Source organism: Oreochromis niloticus, unplaced genomic scaffold (genome assembly GCF_001858045.2).
Source record: "Oreochromis niloticus isolate F11D_XX unplaced genomic scaffold, O_niloticus_UMD_NMBU tig00007364_pilon, whole genome shotgun sequence".
Taxonomy (NCBI): domain Eukaryota; kingdom Metazoa; phylum Chordata; class Actinopteri; order Cichliformes; family Cichlidae; genus Oreochromis; species Oreochromis niloticus.
The window spans coordinates 305533-323743 of record NW_020328517.1 but is presented as its reverse complement, the minus strand read 5'-3'; the positions used below and the strand labels follow the sequence as shown (position 1 = coordinate 323743).

Below are 18211 nucleotides of genomic sequence, written 5' to 3'. Positions count from 1 at the left end.
ACTTCTAAATGGCCACCATGGTCACCACCCATCTTGAGGAGTTTGCCCCCTCACATATAATAATTAGGGATGGGTATCGTCACTCATTTCTAGAATCGATTCAATTCCGATTCACAAGGTCCCAAATCGATTCGATCCACGATTTGATTTAATTCGATTCGATTCAATTCTATTTAAATCTGGGAAATTTTGACAGTCAGAAATATTATAATTCAGATCAGTACATTTACATATTTTTGTATCACTAAAAAAGAAGCTGACACACGCAAGACTTTATCAAAGGTGTGAGCCTCACAGCAGATGCCTTTATGTCAAAGTACCTGAAGATAAAACAGACAAACATGAAGGTGCTTTTCCTGGCCTGGATTTTATAAAAATATTCTGCAGTACATCAAAAACTAAAGAAAACCATTAATCAACATATGAACTTTACCTCTGGCATTACAGCGGTTTTATTACAGACACGGTTAAGCGTTTTGCATTTTGCATAATTTTAAAAAGTTTAAATTTGTTCAGTATTGAACGGCAGAAATTAGGATTTCTTTTCGGAAGAATGTAAAAGGGAAAAAAAACGTCGGCTGACAGCGCTGTAAACAACGGTAGACTCGTGCGTAACAAGCAAGCGAATAATGAAAAAAACAGATTTTTAGACGGGAAACGAGAGACGGGAGAGAGAGAGAGGGGGCGGGGGAGCGCTGTGCATCGTGATGGAAGCAAAGCAGCAAAAGTCAGAGTGACGACGTTTATGTGAAGCGTAGTTTGGATCTTCTTTTGCTGCTGGTTCGGTCAATATTGTTTGGAGAGAGATCAAACTAACAGCTTTAGAATCAACGCAGAAAGGGCGTGAACACCATGCGCGGACCCGCCGACAGATCAGGATCAGCGAGCTGTCGGCTTTCAGCCCCGACCGTGAGAAAGGCGACATCTCACTGATTCTGATCCGCGGGTCGTGCTGTGTGTTTACGTCTTTGTGCAGAATCCGTGTTCCTGCTCTCATTTACTGTCTTAGCTGTTTGGTGGTTGTTGAAATGTTCTGAGGTTTAACCTGAGATTCTGGCATTTCGGGCAAAATAAATTTATATTAAAAAATCGATTCAGGATTTTAATGAATCGATTTTACGTTATCCAAGCCAGAATCGATTTTAATCGATAAATCGATTATAAAAACCCACCCCTAATACTAATGTGCCACAAACAGGACTTTAATATCACCAACCATTCCCATGTTATTACGGTGTATCCATATAAATGGCCCACCCTGTACATTATGGACTTGGTTACAATACTTATAATGGTAAATGGTAAATGGCCTGTATTGGTATAGCGCTTTACTTATTCCATATGGAAACCAAAGCACTTTATACTACATTCAGTCATTCATCCATTCACACACACACATCTTGACTCATAACATCTACGGTCATGAAATAAAATATTAGCAATAGCAGAACTAGTATAATGGACAGATTATGCAGCAATGCCGAAAATTATAGCTTTGAAGTGGGCATGTGTACTTTTGGAAATGCCAGTTGACTCAACTGCTTTGTATTTCCTGTATCAGCTAAAGATTACGTAAAGTAAGGGGGGAAGTTGACTGGAATACCCTGCTTAGCTTGCTGCCACTTGCTTTGGTTAAGCAGAAGAAAATGAGCGAGCGAGCGATAGTGTGGGGATTATTATAAAAACAAAAGGAAAGAACATGGAGGTAGGGAACACATTTGAGAACACAGATATTGGATCATAAGCTGTGGCTGAAAACTTTGTCTTGGTGCATCAAACAGTTTTGTGCAATTCTAGAGTAACAGTGTAGTTTTCAGAGTGAATAATGAAATGTAAAGACAGCTAAGTAGTGTTGTCTTCTTCATCTTCACTGTTGTGTGGACTTCTAATGGCAATGTGATGATCCATGAATGAGTGTGTGCTTATCAGCTCCCCCCCGACCCCCCCATTCTACGCTGGCGTTGTCCTTGGTAGCCATGACAACGAGACGTCCCACCACGACTCCCAGTTTCATAAATACAGGGCCCCAGCACCCAAAAAAGAAAAAAAAAAATCGTGATTCCTCCCTAAATGTTAGGAGTGGTACTACACCTCTCTGTAGAAAACAAAAAACCCAAAGCACAGAAACAATGTTTTATAGTGTTTGTGTGCTTTTGACAGAGGAAGACAGGACAGAACATCATTAAAGGGATTTGACTTTGTGAGATCACACTGAAAACGCACCACTTGGTTCACTCTGAGATATTTTCAGTCTGGAAAGATGAATCTGTCGGGCTTTAGGCTGCTTCTCACTTTAAGCAGTTCATGTTGTAGCTGTAGCTGATGGACACAAAAATTACATTTCATATTTTAGATATTCAGCTGCTCACTCTGAAGCCAACAGGGCTCTTGAGTGTGGATGATTGTGTTGGTACTGGATGCTGTGATAAACAGATGTTAGTGGACAAACTGCCTGCTGGCTGAGCTTCTCTATTGAGAGCTATTCCAACACAAGAAGATCTTATAACTGTTGTGTGGATCTGCCTGTCCAGGTCGTATCAGGAACAAGGCTGGAGAGGACGATAGCGCAGCCGATGTCGTCCTGTCCCTTAACATAATTTCTGCCAAGAACATCGAGTCATCCCACAACAACAACAGGTAGCTGAAACTCCCACACTGAGTCAGTTTGAGTGAGAACACACTAGTCACAACATTTGAAGGTGTAAAATGTTTCCATTCACAGATTTTGAAGGTTTCTTGTTGCCTTCTTGCTTGTATTCTCTTCAGTTATTATCATGAAACACATTTTCTTTTAAAACAGCCAATGTGTTACATTGTTACACTTTGTCATGATTGAGTTCCTGCCATGTAAAAAAATCATTTTTGATGCTTTGTAGTAATATTATCAGTTCAAATCTATGTATGTATCCTTGTCTGTATATTCTCTGAAGCCACATTGGAGTCATTGCGTCACACAGTGGAAATTTGTATTTATCTTGTATATTGGTTTCATTCTGATTTTTAGTGTTTATTTATGAGTGTCGTTTTATTTGCATGGTTTTATTCTGTTTCTGTTGCATGGTTTTTAGTGTTTTATGTGACATGATTTTTATCCACTGTGGACTGGCTGCACATGGGACAAATTAGCTGATAGGGATCACCTGCTGAGGCATGGGTGTGTCCAGAGGTGGCCTATCAGCTGTGTAAAGACCTTTTAAAAGCAGGCTAGCTGAGCACTGGAGGAGGGAGGCCCCATACTGGAAGATAAATGCTAGATGGCCAATGTGACACGGCGACAGTAGGAGACAACGCGTGTGATTGGCAGCAGGGCAGAGGTTTACCTTATTTGTTATTTTACAGGGCACCGACGCAAGGGGAGCTGTGGTGGCATTGCATGACGGGTGCAGAATGCAAGCTGGGCTGGGATGTGATGGGCCCAGTGGAAGGACAAGAGGATGGGAGGCTCTTCCTCGTCTGCCGAAGACGAGGCTGGCGTGGACTCCACTCTAAAGAAGGAATTCCTGGCCTGCGGGTGGACCCATGATGAACATGTTGCATAATTATATCAGGGGGTTTTAGGGAATGTAGAAAATGGTAGTTTTACTGGTTTTAGAATTGTCTTATTTAGTTTTAGTAGATTGACAACATTTTATTACTTACTTTTTAGGGGTGTTTTTATTTGTGCTCCCTGGCCTATTAATAAACTGTTTCTGATCAGACCTGCTTCATCTCTGTGCCCTTGGTATCTGACTCGCTTGCTCCCCCTTGTATTTTAAAGAATCTTTCTTTTTAGCACGACATTGTGGCGCGACCGCTTTAATGTCTGCGTGTTATAATTGCACGACCTTTTCCATTTTCGTTGTCTGTTACTTTGCTTCATTGTCTCTGTTGCCTGACTCTTTGTGCTTCTCTTTTTTTTTCTTTTTTTTTTCTGTGCGCTCTCTTTCTTCCTCAGGTTTTCTATTGATAAGGATATTGATAGGTACCAGAGAACATAAAGCTCCTTCACTGAAAGACCTTTATGCTTCTCATTAGTCCCATAGGCTCATAGAAATAAGCTCTCCAGTTTGTGTGTGCTTGTGTGTTGCATAAGATCTGTCTTCATTCATACCTGTCGTTATTACGCCTCCTAAGCTCCAAACCAGTAAAGGCAATCTTTGGAGGCAACACCCTTTTTAGTACTTTTCTGTATTTGTTTGTGATTGTGACACTGAACCACAGTGCTATGTATATCCTCTGTAACACTCAGATGTTTCCAGATCAGTGTTTTCACCCTCAGCTGTTTCTCACTATAGAGTCTTAACTCAGTGCCAATGAGGCACCAGCAGAGCATATCTGGCCCCCATCTGTGGCTGATAGTGCCCCCTGCTGTTAATAACAGGAACAGTGTAACCTTGTATAGAGCTCATAGTGATGGTCTTAAGATTGCTGCTGCAAGGCAGTCATTTGTATCCATGTGTGCTGTATATTCTGAGCATATGCAGTTATGTGAACTCTCAGGTTTTATGTATCAGGATGTCATTAAAAAAACAAACAAATCAGGTCCTTATTAGGTCTCAATATGAGGTAAATGCAACCTCAGATGAACAACACAGAACACATTATACCATGTCATTATTTATTTAACAAACACTGAGCCGAAATTCAGATGTTTAAAAAACTAAGTACATCCAAGACTATTTCCATAATTAGTTAAGAGGGTCAGTATTAGCCAAGTGCTAATCAAATGCACTAGATCATCAGTAAGTGTAACCACTACTGTCAGTTTGCTGGTGTGCCGTATTCAGGTAAGTGGTAACATACTGAGGAGGAGAGAAGCAGTTGATGATACCCATGAATGTGGGAAGGTTTTGAAGTCGATCATTTTACAGCAAGAAAGATTATTCGCATTTTTTAAAAAAAATCTAAGACTGTTTCCAATCTTACCAGGAGTGGACGTCCCAGAAAATTCACCCCAGACATCTGAGGCTCTACAGGCCACAGTTAGCATGCTAAATGTTGGAGTTCATGACAGTGCAATTAGAAAAAGACTCAACAAATATGGCCTGTTTGGAAAGGCTTCCAGGAGAAACCATTTTCCCTCTAAATACAACATGGCAGCAAGGGTTAGGTTTGCACAGTTGAAAACCTAAGCCCTAATGCACAGCTTTAACATTGGTGAAAAGCAAACACGGCATACCAACAGTTTTGCACGGGTGATGATTATTTGGGCTTTTTTTGCTGCCAAAGAACCTGCAAAGTGTGCAGGTCACTGAGTGAGCCATGAAGTATTCTAGAGTCAAATGAGATCATCGTTGGGTCAGTGACTCCAGAGCGCAGCAGCAAAGCAACAACAGAGTGATGCTGCAGTGGCTCAAAGTTGAAACTTCAACATGATTGAACGTCCACACTGCTGTGAAACACTAATAAAAAAGGATTACCTCAAGTTTTGCTGTTAAAGTTGGTTCTATCAGCTGCTGAATCACAGGATGTACTTGGTTATAGTCATTTGTGCATTTTGGGTTGTTTTAAATAAATAATTATGTGTTATAATAATCTAGATCCATAAAACTGCTTTTTCACGTGTCTGTAAATGAATTTCTTTCTTATCATTGTCCCGATTGGTGTCGGCTGACACTCTGTGGCTGCTGATTTATCTGTTGTCAAGGTCTCACCTCAGTGCGATTCCTCATGTTTTGTCATGATTAAAGGATGAATGTGAACATCGCTTTAGTCACTGTGTTCACTTCCTGATATGTCAGAACTGTGCTCACGTCACTCACTTTTTTTAACAACATGACACACTGCTGTTAACAGAGACCCTGTAATGTTAGCACCAAGTAGGACTTCATGAAAAATAATGCTGTCAAGCTAACTTTTCCTCTTTCTGTCTTCTTCAGGACTTTGAGGCAGTGTGGGAGAGCTCCCTGCACAACTCCCTCCTGCTCAGCCGCATCACTCCCTATGGAGAGAAGATCTACATGACCTTATCTGCGTATCTGGAGGTCAGCCGCTGCTCCGCCGTGTTGTACCTGTTTGTAGGCGTTTTTAAGTCTCTTGATGTCATCGTGTCTAACACACACCCTTTATCTCCTCTCTACAGCTGGAACATTGCATTCAGCCTGCCATTATCACCAAAGACGTCTGCATGGTCTTTTACTCCCGAGACGCCAAGATTTCCCCACCCGGTTCTCTCAAGAACCTCTTTGGGACTGAATACTCCGAAACTCCTGACTGGTAAATCTGGGCTGCTGTACCGTGGCCATCTCTGTTTCACAATCAAAGATATCTGCCCTGATACAGAGTTGCCTTGTTCATGACTTCTGCTTCATTAGAGCAACCGAGTGACTGGGATCTACGAGCTGAGCTTGTGTAAGACGTCTGACACTGGAAGCCCAGGTGAGCGGACATGAAACATGTTTAAAGAACAGCAGCTGTTTTATCATAATTCTGCGGAGAGCTTCATCCTAATGAGGGCTCATGTCCTGAGCAGGGGTGCAGAGGAGGAGGAGGAAGGTCCTGGACACATCAGTGGCTTATGTGCTTGGAGAGGAGAACCGGCTGGAGGCCCAGAGGAGATAGCCTCATCCTAGAGCTCCAGTGGGAGCTAGAGAAGATGGAGCAGCTGCAGGAGGTGGGGCCTTAAAAGATTTATAAAGAAATAAATCTCTGTTTAATATCGTAGAGGGAAAAATGACTTTTCAACTCAAAGACCAAAGTGCTAAAAGGTTTTCTCTTAGAGTACAGACTTTACATGACTAACCCTCCCCTCTTCTCCCCACCTCACATTCGCCCCCATCTTTCGTCCAGGTGGAAAAGACCCGTCACCTTCTGGCGCTGAGAGAGAAGCTGGGAGAGGCGGCTCCTGTGGGAACAGCTCCCACCACCAAGTCCCTGAGCGAGTCTCTGTCTCCCAGCATGAGCTCCGGCACTCTGTCCACCTCCACCTCCATCTCCTCGCAGATCTCCAGCACCACCTTTGAAAGCGCCATCACACCGAGCGAAGGCAGCGGCTACGATTCCATCAACATCGAGAGCTGGTGGATCGTGAGAAGGAGCTGGCCACCAAGGTGAGAAAAACGTCGGCTTAGTGGGCGTTCTTGTTGCTGCCTTCTTCCTTCTCTGCTGGGAGCTGATGGGTCTTGTTCCTGTTGTGTTGTAGTGCCTGCACCTTCTGACACACACATTCAATAGTGAATACAACCAGCTGGTGAACAGCATCAGTGACTGCAAGGTGAGACATAATACAAAGAAATAAAAACAATAGCCTTTCTGTGTCACATCAGGGAGTTGATATATTAACGTCTACCTCATCCTGCTGTTGTTTCACTTCAGCTTTCTGACATCTCACCGATTGGACGTGATCCATCCGTGACGAGCTTCAGCAGTGCCACCCTCACCCCTTCCTCTACCTGCCCCTCTCTGTCGGACTGTGGCTCCGTGGACCAGAAGTAAACATATTTTTAGGAACATTGACTTCGATCTGCAAACGGTTATTGACAGGTTATCTATTTGATTCTAACTTGGTGCGATTTGTGTTAAAGGACCCCTGAGAACAGCTCACGTGCCTCCAGTCCATCCTGCTCAGACTATGAAAACTTCCTGATGGTTCCCACTCTGGAGACCTACCTTGCGCGGGCTGCAAAGAACAAGTTCCTCAACTTGGTGCCTGATATTGAAGAAATGCGACCAGGGTGAGTAATGCCATATTAACCCAAATACTGTCACTATGACATGTGTCTCACAGACAGTCGATACTCATGTTCTCGAGTTCAAGCAGAAATGATGTGGATCGATTCAAATTCCTGAACCTGGATGATTTCAGCTGGAAACAAACCAACTCTGCTTCATCCTCAGAAAAACAAGCGCTCTCCTAAAAAATACATAAATGAATCAAATCTCTTCTTTTCAGATCTGTTGTGTCCAAGAAGGGTTTTCTAAGCTTCATGGAGCCTCGCTCTAACTCATGGGTGAAGAATTTTGTGGTTGTTCGGCGGCCCTACGTCTTCATCTACAACAGCGATCCCCGTGGAGCAAGGCGTCCTCAATCTCTCCACAGCACAGGTGGAATACAGCGAAGACCAGCAGGCCATGCTTAAGGTACAGTTTGAGGCAGGATAGAGAAAGGCTGGATGTAACACGCTTGTCTTTAATGAGAATTCATTCAAATTGTTTTGGTGGCCAGTTTTGGACACATTGATTGATGAAATGGCAAATGGACTGGGATTTATCATTTGAATGAACATGAATGTAGCTCTCTTCACGACAACACAGACACAGGTCGGTTCTTTGAAACGGGCGTTTATTACTTGAGCTTTCTCTCCTCAGCTTCACCATCACCAGTACGCCGATACGCCATTACGCCTTTACGCCGTGAGAACTGGTCACGAGTAAACAGTACAAAACCAATTAGCAACTTTACAGTACACATATTAAGTCCAAACACAAATGAAAACATTTCTCAAATGACAAATACCTCGTTGGCTGCTTGTCCTGAAAAGAGGTCCTTAAGTCTTTGTGTTGCCTTTTCTTTTAGTCAACCTTTAGCTTAAAATCGCTTCGTGAGAGACATCTGCTCCCTCGCAGTCCATGAAAAGTCTCATGTACTCTCGTTAAGGGGTATTCTCACGAGACACTAGCTTTTACACTTTACACATGTACATTTCAAATAAAGACATTTTAACACAAACTATTTATGTATATATTCTTGAAATTATGTAACTTATTATAAATCAGTCATCTACATCATGAAATCTACACAGAACAATTTAACAGCATTTACACTCCCACCAAAATCACTCATTGACTTAAAATGAGAGATTTTCCTCAATGAAAATTATAAGGAAGTGATGTGTGAGTGTACATTTAAGTGTAGGTCATTTAGCTTTACGTGTGTTTTAGGTGGCCTCAAGTAATGTAACTACTTTGTGAACAGGCCTCTCAAGGTAAACTGATTTAGTGATTGGTTTTCCCTTATCAAAGGTAGTGTCACTGAGCAGAAGCTTTAGCTTTCGCACCTTGCCATCTGTGCTGGGCAGGGCTTCCACAACCCTTGCAAGCTTCCACCGGTTTCTTGGTGCACTGTCATCCTTTAATATTACAATGTCATCTGCTTGCAAGTTTCGTGACGTCTTCTGCCATTTCTGCCGTTGTTGGAGGTTTAGCAGGTATTCTCGTTTCCATCGTTGCCAAAATTCATTGGCCAAAAACTGCACTCTTCTCCACCTTTTGTGCAGATAGAGGTCTTCTTTGCAGAATTGTCCAGGAGGTGGCAGAATTACAGATGACTTCATGGTTAGAATGTGGTTGGGAGTGAGGGGTTCCGGACCAGTAGGATCGTGAAGATACTCGACACTTAGTGGCCTGCTGTTGATTATGGCCATTGTTTCATACAGAAACGTTCTTAGAGTTGTGGTGTCAAGTCTGCTGGCGGACTTGTCGAGCATAGCTATCAGGATGCTTCGGATTGTTCGAATCTGGCGCTCCCAAACTCCTCCCATATGACTGGCTGATGGGACATTCAGCACAAATTCACAACCAAGCGCCCTTGTACGGTTTTGATCCATTCCTTCAAGCAACTCAGAAAGCTCCTTTCTAGCACCAACAAAGTTTGTCCCTCTATCACATCTTAGCTGGCGCACGGGTCCTCGAATAGCTATGCATGATCGAAGTGCATTTATGAATGCATCTGTTGTCAAATTGTCAAGGGTTTCTATGTGAACTGCTCTAGAACATAGGCAGGTGAATAACAATCCGTATCGTTTCAACTCTCTCCTTCCTTCCTTCACAATAAAGGGGCCAAAACAATCAAGCCCACAATAGGTAAAGGGGGGGGATGTCTCACTTCTCTCTCCTGGTAGATTTGCCATTTGTTGAACCTCAGTTGTTCTTCTGTATCGTCTACATTTTACACACTTGTAAATGTGTGAGGAGACCACACTTCCACATCCTAGGACCCATATTCCGTTTGCGCGCAACTCATTCATGGTCATGCCCCTTCCTTGATGGTGTATGCGCTCATGATGATATTTGACCAGCAGAGCTGACACATGAGATTTTTTCGGAAGTATCGCAGGATGCTTTACATCATGGTGTAAGGCTGACTGAGACAGCCGTCCTCCCACCCTGAGAACATTGGTTTCGTCCAGGAAAGCATTCAGCTGGTGTAGCCTGTTGTGCCTGCTCAAAGTGTGTTCCTTCTTGCCTCTTATTTTCTTTATGTCTTCAGCAAACGCGTCTTCTTGTACGAGTTTGATGATGAAGATCTCTGCTTCTCTTCGTTCTTCAAGATTAGTCGACTCATTAGTTCTCGACTGAAATCCCTTAAACTCTCTGACAAATCTCTTGAGCCTGGCAATTGCTCTCACCACTCTGGACCAGTCAGAAAATTTAGATAAACGGTTAACCATTGGATTCTGTTCTCTTGCTTTAACTGCATGAACATGTGCTCTCCGAAGTTCAGGATCAGTAGCCTCAACTTCTCCCACCATTCCCACTTCATGTGGGAGATTTTGCTGCCAAAGGAAGTTGGGTCCTTTCAGCCAGTTAGATTCTTTAATTTGAACTGCAGTCAATCCTCTTGAGGCTCCATCAGCTGGGTTGTCTTCAGAGTTGACATATCGCCATTGTTCAGGTTTTGTGCTAGATCTTATTCGCTGGATGCGGTTGGCCACGAATGTTTGGAACCTTTTAGCATCATTGTTCACATAGCCAAGGACCACCTTTGAGTCAGTCCAGTAATACTCTGGCACATTTTCAATCTCCAGCTCGCCTCTGATGATATCACCAATGCGGACTGAGGTCACAGCTGATGATAACTCAAGCCTTGGGATGGTTGTTAGTTTGGTAGGGGCTACTCTTGCTTTCCCCAAGACAAGTGAACAACTTATTTGTCCTGTTTCACTCACCGCTCTAAGGTATGAGCATGCACCATACCCTTTGAAGCCTGCATCGCAAAAGTTGTGAAGCTCATATAGTGAGACTTCACCAAAGTTTGATGGAAGGTAGCTTCTTGGAATCCTTAGAGCTGCCAAATGAGGCAGATCTTTGAGCCATGACTCCCATTGTGGCTGGATGTGCTCGGGGAGAGGTTCGTCCCAGCTTACCTTGTCTCTACACAGCGTTTGAAGAATCTGTTTGCCGACAAGTAGGAATGGAGCCACGAAACCTAGTGGATCATAGACTGAGGCAACAGTTGAGAGAACCCCTCTCCTTGTCAGTGGGTTTTCTTTTACCACCACCCTGAACTGAAATTCATCCGCCTCAACACACCACTGAACTCCAAGTGCTCGCTCGATATGAAGTTCTCCTAGAGCCATGTTTAGATCTTTGGTCTGAGCACATTCTTGTGGTGGAATTGTTGCAATCACACCCTCATCGTTGGATACAAACTTATGTAGCCGTAGATTTCCTGTTTTGCACAGAGCTCTTGATTCCTTTACCAGGCATATGGCTTCAGCAGTCGACCTTACACTTGTCAGGCCATCATCCACATAGAAGCTTCTTTGGATGAACTTGATGGCTTCTTTGCTGAACTTGCCTTGGCCTTGTGAAGCTAGGTATTTCAGTCCAAAGTTGGAGCAACCGGGGGATGAAGCTGCCCCAAAGAGGTGTACCTTCATCCTGTACACCGAGGGTTCAGAATCCAAATCACCTCCATCCCACCAGAGGAACCTGAGATAATCTTGATGTTCCCTTGCAACGTGGAACTGGTGAAACATTTTTTCGATGTCACACATTATGGCTATCGGACCCTTTCTAAATCGACACAACACACCAACTAATGTGTTAGTCAGGTCTGGACCTGTCAAGAGATGGTCATTTAGAGAGGTTTCTTGGTAGCGTGCCGAACAATCGAAAACCACACGGATCTTCCCGGGCTTGTGGGGATGGTAGACACCGTGGTGTGGTATGTACCATGCTGGCTGGTTGTCTAATTCAGACTGTGGCACCTTCTCAGCATCTCTTCTACTTATGATTTCATTCATGAAGTTGACATAGTCCATGTAATATTGTTCATTTCTCCTCAGTCGACGCTCTAATGAGCTGAGCCTGTGAACTGCACACTGTTTATTGTCTGGAAGATTAGGTTTGTCTGTCTTGAAAGGAAGCGGAAGTTCATAGTGGCCATCTTCCTTCTGTCTTATTCCAGCTTTCACTTTAGACAGAAAGAGGAGGTCCTCCTGAGAAACTGGATTATCATCTGCTGAGTGATCTGTGAAATCTGATTCAAGAGTCTTAATTATGTCAAGTGGGTTGATCTCTTTGACTTGAGTCCTGCACGCAAAGTGCACTTCCTTCTTTAGCTGAACTGATGGATGCACAGTCGGTGTCACTTGTCGTACTATGATTCTATGACTGAATCCTATTGGATCGCTGTCATCGCTTGTTGAATGTGAGCAACCAACAATGCTCCAGCCCAGATCAGTCCGCTGTGCGTATGGATGATTTTCGTCACCAGACAGGATCTCTCTTGGGAGGAGGGCCCGTTGACAGTTGTAGCCTATAAGAAGGCCTACTTCGCAATCCAACTGTGGTGGAATCGTTTCTGACAGTTGCTCTAGATGTGGCCATTTTAGAGCTGTTTCAGAGGTTGGAATGTGCAGCCTGTTTACTGGGATAAACTCTCTTGTGAAAACAGGTGGTAGTGGGATCCTTTTCTCTGAGTTGTATCCTCTCACTTGTAGACCTGTCAGTTTCTGACATGGAATAACTGTCGACTTGGCAGACATTGTGGACAGTCGCAGACTGACATTCTCTCTGTTTGTGTTCAGGCCTTGAGCTACTTCATCTAGTATGAAGGTGGTATCGCTCTGTGTGTCTAAAAGTGCATAAACTAGCAGTTCTTGATCTGGCTGCTTAATAGATGACACCCAGACTGGCAAGATAGAAGATGTTTGTGTGCTTAGACCCTCTTGGATAACTCTGTTGGAAGTGGCTGTTGCAGTCCTTTCTGTGGTGTCTGCCTTGTCCTTTGAAATTTCACCTCCATTTAGGTGGACTGGCCTTTGACGTTCCTTGAACTTATTGTCATGCAAACATGTCGGGTGTCTCTTTTGGCATTTTTCACACGTGCTTTTGTTATCACATTTTCTTGAGTGATGACCGGTCTTCAAACATCCAAAGCAAAGCTTCTCTATGTGTACAAACTTAACACGATCCTGAACTGTCTTTTCTGTGAAACTTCGGCATTTGTCTAGGATGTGTCCTGTCCTTTTGCAGAAAACACATGATGTAATACTGCTCTGTGTTGTACTTGTGGTCAGAGTCTTTGCTTGAAGTATTTGGCTTCGTGGATGCCTTGGTTTCTCACTTTCAACACTCTTAAGTGCTTGTATTGAAGAAATTGGATCGCAAGCAAGATCTGCTTCCTTTGATAGGAAGTCAACAAACACCTTGAATGGTGGGTACTCAGCTTTCACTTGTCTGACTTCCATCACTTTGCGATTCCAGCTGGAAACCAACCAATCTGGCAATTTCAGCAGAATCCTCTGACTCTCAATGCAGTCATTCAAGACCTCCAGCATCTTGACATGAGACATGGCAGCCTCACAGCTCTTGAGAAAGTCTGCAAATTCTCTTAGCTCGCAAGCATCCTTAGATCCTATCTTTGGCCATGCATGCAGCTTGTCTCTGAGTGACTTCCCAATTAGGAATGGGTCTCCGAAACGTTTCTCTAAAAGCTTCCAGGCTGAGTCATATGCTGCTTCTGTGCCCAGTAGAAGAAATCCTTCCACGGCCTTCTTTGCTGTGCCACCTAAGTACTTTCTTAGGTAATACAGTTTTTCATTCTTTGGGATGTTCTTCCTTTCTATTAATGTTTCAAAGGACAGTTGCCAGTCTTTGAACTTCAAGGGATCTCCTGTAAACACCGCAGGCTCTGGTGTTGGGAGCCGATTTGCACTCATAGCTTCTACTAGTACATTGACCAGATCTAAGCTATTCTGCTCTTGAGGCCTCAACACTGAGGCTGGAGGAGACTGAGGTAGCTGTTGTGGACAAGGAGCTTGACTTGTGACTGCTAGGGATTGAGGAATGAATGGGGGACTTGATGCATTGAGAGAATGGGTTGTGACTGGAAGTACTGTGGAGTCAGTGACTCTAAGCTCTGGCAGTACTTCACTACCATACAACAAATCAGTTGCTTCTATGTTTTCTTCAGCTTCATCATAGACCCTCACTCGAGCTCTAGCAGCATTCAGCTTCTTTACTTCTTCTAGGCGTGCAAGTTTTCTACGTTTATCTTGGATTGCTTGCTGTCTGGCTAAGTTCTCAGCCTCTAACATTTGAAGTTCTGTTTCTTCCTTTTCTTGCTCCTCCAACACTGCCAAGACTTCCTGAGTTGCAGCAGCTTCAGCTACAGCCTCTATTCTTTTGACAGAGTGGCTGCTAGAGTGGGTAGAACTACATCCTGATTGACGAGACAGTGGTCTAGAAACAGAACCTGTTGAGCCTAGAACAGATCCAACATCAGGCCAAGACTCTTCATCTTTATCTGCTTCATGACCTTTAAGCTGTCTCTCTGCTCTTTGAATAATAAATTCTGAGAATGACATGCATGTATCAACCCTGCGCCGCAAGTCTGGTTCAGGGGTTTGCACTTGACGCAGCTCCTCATAAACTACCTTTACATCAGAACAGGTGCCTTTGATGTTCTCAATAAGCTCAGTTAACTCATCCTTAGAAGAATCACCACTTAATAACTCTTTGCCTATTCGTGCATGACACCTCCACTTCTCATAGATGATTTTGTATTTGCGTTGAATTTGCTTCAGTCTCTCATCTTGGTATGCTCTCCCCCTTTCTGTTAGGGTACGCGCCCTCTCACTTCTTCGAAGCCCCTCTAGTTCTGCTGCAGATTCAGTGCCAGTAGCTTCAGCTTGAGCGGATTGTTCAGCATCCTTATGGCAGGTCTCTCTGCTTATGTCAGACATGTTGAGATTATAGCAGTGTGATTGTGCAGCTATTAAACTTCAACTAGATTTCTTCTGGACTATGTGTAAGTGAAAGTTGCAATAGACTTAATTTGAATGGCCAGTAAGGTTCATAAATGTATGTATGAGTCTTCCAACACACTGTTGACTTCAGTACTGAACTTAAGTTTCAAACAGACAAGAACAAAATTACCTTATCACAAATATATGAGTAAACCCTCAGTAACAATGTGTAAATATACTTAGAAATATCTTAAATCCTTATTTACATTACTAAAGGTTTTCAATTTTTCACATTAGTATAGTACCCCTTTAAAATTCACAGAAGGTGCCCTTTAAACTCAGCAAATTTTGTAAAAACTCAAAATTACTCTTAACCTGTGAGCTTATTAAATATTTACTTGTTTGTTCTTTAAACCTTGTGATGTACAACAACTATAAATGCAAACACATTGGATTAATCTCTACATTAAGCAAGCAAGAATAACAGATGAGTCCCTTAGTTGCAATTTCCACATTTAACCACTTCTCACACCACCTTAACTTCACTTTTGTGGTAGAGCTTCTCCTGATTTTAGACGTGAAAATTAGCGCTTTAACTCAGTCTAACCACAGTTGCTTGTTAACGCTGTGCCGATATGCGTTATGCACTGCTTATCTGACGTGATGCATCGGATCCGCGTCGTTTCGTCATCCGCGGCGATCCTGTCCTCTCCTACCCGTGTTGAGCAGGCGAGTTCTCACTGTAGCTCTCTTCACGACAACACAGACACAGGTCGGTTCTTTGAAACGGGCGTTTATTACTTGAGCTTTCTCTCCTCAGCTTCACCATCACCAGTACGCCGATACGCCATTACGCCTTTACGCCGTGAGAACTGGTCACGAGTAAACAGTACAAAACCAATTAGCAACTTTACAGTACACATATTAAGTCCAAACACAAATGAAAACATTTCTCAAATGACAAATACCTCGTTGGCTGCTTGTCCTGAAAAGAGGTCCTTAAGTCTTTGTGTTGCCTTTTCTTTTAGTCAACCTTTAGCTTAAAATCGCTTCGTGAGAGACATCTGCTCCCTCGCAGTCCATGAAAAGTCTCATGTACTCTCGTTAAGGGGTATTCTCACGAGACACTAGCTTTTACACTTTACACATGTACATTTCAAATAAAGACATTTTAACACAAACTATTTATGTATATATTCTTGAAATTATGTAACTTATTATAAATCAGTCATCTACATCATGAAATCTACACAGAACATTTTAACAGCATTTACAATGAATATAATGTGATGTTTTCTTTTCAGACACCCAACACATTTGCAGTGTGCACAAAACATGTACGCTTTTAATCCTCTGCTAGCAGGAACGATAAGGTACACACACACACACACACACGCTCCTCTCACACCACAGTCAAACGTGCAGCTTCTGCGCTCTTCAAAAACATTCCCTTCTCCTCACAACGTAAAACTCTCCCCGCAGATCTAAGCTGGCGAGGCGGCGCAGCGGCCTGACGAAGAACTGAGCGGCCGGAGCGGTACGTGGGAAAACCACCGCTTCCATCCTTTGTGAAAAGCCTTTGAAAATACCGAAAATACCAAGTGTTAAAACTTATTAATCATTGTGATTCTTGTATTGTGGCTTAAGTCTCTTTTCATGCGACTCAAACGTTGACGTTCCACTGAACTTTTGCCTCCCCGCTTCCCTCCAGCAACCCCGCTGCCAACTTAGCTTTCCTCCTCTCTATTCCCTCCCCTCAGCTTTTTGTGTTTTCGTTTCAATGACAATGTTTGGGTCTAATTTTGTTCCGCTTCGTTGTCATTCCCAAACTCCCCTAACTAAGTAGCATGTTGTAGTAGTCTACTCGTGTGTGCACGACTCTTTAGAAACTTTCCGTTTGCCAAACATCTGTACAAAAAAATGTCTCTCAGTGTTATTTGCCTCCTGAAATGAGTTTTATTCTATTTTGGGTTTTTTTGTTGTTGGTTTTTTATTAAATTAACATGCTTGCATGATACCTGCAGCAGTCCTCAGGAGAAGACCAGGTTTGCTCAGTTTCAAACAAAAAACAAAAATGAACCAAATCAGCCAGCTTACATTTGAAACCATGAAGGAAAAATCTACAGATGTCTCCAAGTGACGTGTTAGTTTATGCGCTGCTACCTAAACTATAGCTGCTAGTAGGTTTATAGGGTATTTTTCTTCTCGCAGTGAGATTTGCATCAGGCTGAACCGTCTCTGAAACAAAAACTCAAAGTGGGAATGAACTTTGACAGGAGGGCCGTGCCCGATTTCCTCTGTCGTCCACGTCATACTTAGATTCTCCTCAATCTGTGTACATACGCCGCCTCTAAACCCCGATAGTGCCAGTGTCAGTTAGTGAGTCAGTAAAATACTCATGCATTTGTGTTAACATAAAACTGCAGAGACTAGAGACAAACAAGCGAGGATCGCTTCATATCTCAGCAGTTTAAAAAAACAAAACAATGACCGATTGTTCCTGCAGGAGTAGATTCAGGCTCCTTTTGCTTTTTCATCCCAAGGAAGTTACAAGGAGATGAGGAGGAGGACCAGGAGGATGAAGACAAACTAAGGAGAGAACTTGATTTGTACATGCGGCTGTTCTGGGATCAGTGTGGTAGTTAACCCTCATTTAACACATTCCTCTCTGCTCCTCTAACTTGCTCTATCTCGCTGAGAATCAGAAAGCCTTGACATTTACTGCTATTAACTTTACACTCTTGTTATAAAGACGCAAAGAAAATACGGTGAAAAGGTTAGAAGGACGTAAGGAAACAAGAATGAAGGTGCAATGTTTCTTTTGGTTTTTTGCTTTGACGGCAGTGGTTAGCCAGCAAAGCTGCTTTTAAATGGCCCACAGGACAGATTACGATGTAGTCACATGACTCCCCTCGCTGTCACACCAGCGTCGGCTGAAATCTCTGAAGTGAAGTACTCGTGTTCAGCAGGGAACCATGTGTTCATTTTTCTATTCTTATTCTTGAATCAAAACCTCTTTTAACTCTCATTGTGTTCATATTTTTATTTTATTTTAACATTGTTATTTTTTTTCTTATGCTTTTAATCATTCCACAATGAAGGTTTCTATGAAATGTAACAGAGGGCATTTATTTCTTCATTTTTTTAACCTTATTTTGCACATTAACATATATCTATAGCAAAGACAGAGACACAGCCACATATGTTGAGTCCAGGATGGTATTTGAGCATCAGGAATAAATGATAAGAGCACATATCAGGAGTCCTGGGAAATGTCCCGCAGGCAGAGACCGACTCAGGCGCAGACCAGATCAACT

General features: G+C 43.0%; 3 long non-coding RNA genes and 1 pseudogene across 3 annotated transcripts; 2 read left to right on the top strand and 2 right to left on the bottom strand.

Annotated features, from left to right (window-relative positions):
* Nucleotides 1-2538: 2538 nt before the first annotated feature.
* LOC112845434 (uncharacterized) lies at nucleotides 2539-3520 on the top strand. Its single transcript, XR_003218250.1, has 2 exons — nucleotides 2539-2637; nucleotides 3340-3520. It is a non-coding gene; the product is annotated as an uncharacterized LOC112845434 (long non-coding RNA).
* Nucleotides 3521-5072: 1552 nt separating this feature from the next.
* On the top strand, nucleotides 5073-16419 carry LOC112845428 (kinesin-like protein KIF1B; annotated as a pseudogene).
* Nucleotides 8247-9276, bottom strand: LOC112845433 (uncharacterized). The gene is made up of 2 exons (XR_003218249.1): nucleotides 8435-9276; nucleotides 8247-8338 (listed from the first exon to the last, which is right to left on the bottom strand). It is a non-coding gene; the product is annotated as an uncharacterized LOC112845433 (long non-coding RNA).
* Nucleotides 15675-16155, bottom strand: LOC112845432 (uncharacterized). Its single transcript, XR_003218248.1, has 2 exons — nucleotides 15863-16155; nucleotides 15675-15766 (listed from the first exon to the last, which is right to left on the bottom strand). It is a non-coding gene; the product is annotated as an uncharacterized LOC112845432 (long non-coding RNA).
* Nucleotides 16420-18211: the final 1792 nt, after the last annotated feature.